Source organism: Schistocerca cancellata, unplaced genomic scaffold (assembly GCF_023864275.1).
Source record: "Schistocerca cancellata isolate TAMUIC-IGC-003103 unplaced genomic scaffold, iqSchCanc2.1 HiC_scaffold_606, whole genome shotgun sequence".
Lineage (NCBI taxonomy): Eukaryota > Metazoa > Arthropoda > Insecta > Orthoptera > Acrididae > Schistocerca > Schistocerca cancellata.
Window position 1 is genome coordinate 1,465 of NW_026046617.1, and position 1,036 is coordinate 2,500.

The window sequence follows — 1,036 nt, forward strand, 5'->3', positions numbered from 1 at the left end:
GGATTACAGTACACAACATGGTAAGAGATAGTGTGTTTGGGGGGGGGGGGGGGGGGCAGGTTCGTTGGTAGTGATCATTGTAAGTGAATGTCTGAGGCAGCGTCAGTATGTCACAGCAGTTCTGTCTCGTCAGGATGCGCTTTTCGCTCGTGACTGGAGGCGCGCCGCGTCTGTGGTTGCGGCAAGGGAGTGGCAGACCTGTGTGATTCATTCCTGCCATTGTTTCTGTGCCGTAACAGGAGGCAGTGTGGTGGTGTTGGGTGCACCCCTGTGTAGGACATGTGTGGGTGTTGGTGGCTTATCTGAGCAATTGTGGATGTTGGACGGGTGGGATATTCTATTTTATAATTGGACCCCCTGGTGTGGTTATCATAGTGTGGATGGTGTACTGTGGCGGAGAGGATGCACCGGACGTTGGTCCATGCTGGTGCTTACATATCGTATCTGTGTCTGTTACAGGCAGAGAGTAATGTGTGATGGAGTGTCTCGCTGAGGTGTGGTTCATATTGTGTGCACAGACTTACAGCATGTATAGGGACAGCGGGAATTTGGCATATTGGATATAACTCGTCATGAAACGCAAGATATAGGGGTGGATTGCAACGTACGAGTGCGGGAAGAGTCCGCCGTTCATCCGCTTGGGTTGCGATTTGGGCGGTTGGGGTGGGGCACGTGCGGGTGCGGGTGGAGTGATTGTCGGTTGACTACTTCGTGCGACGCAGGCACTGGCGTTCGGGTTCCTGTGGTGGACAGATGATGCAGGCTTTGTGGGTGGCGTCGAAAAATGGGTACTGTGGGACCTAGCGATGTCGTAGTCGGGGTGGCGTCTCATAGATGGCGGTATCGTCGGTGCAGCAGGTCATGTTTCGGGAGACTTGCAGATGGCGGTATTTAGTTTTCGTGTTGCGCGCGACATGGTGGACGTAGTGTCGTCCGATTCGCGTAGATGGGGCTATTGCATGTGGTTTCGTCACATTGTCATAGATGGCGATGCTGTGGTTTGGCAGTATGGTTGGTGTAGTTCCGTTGGATTCCT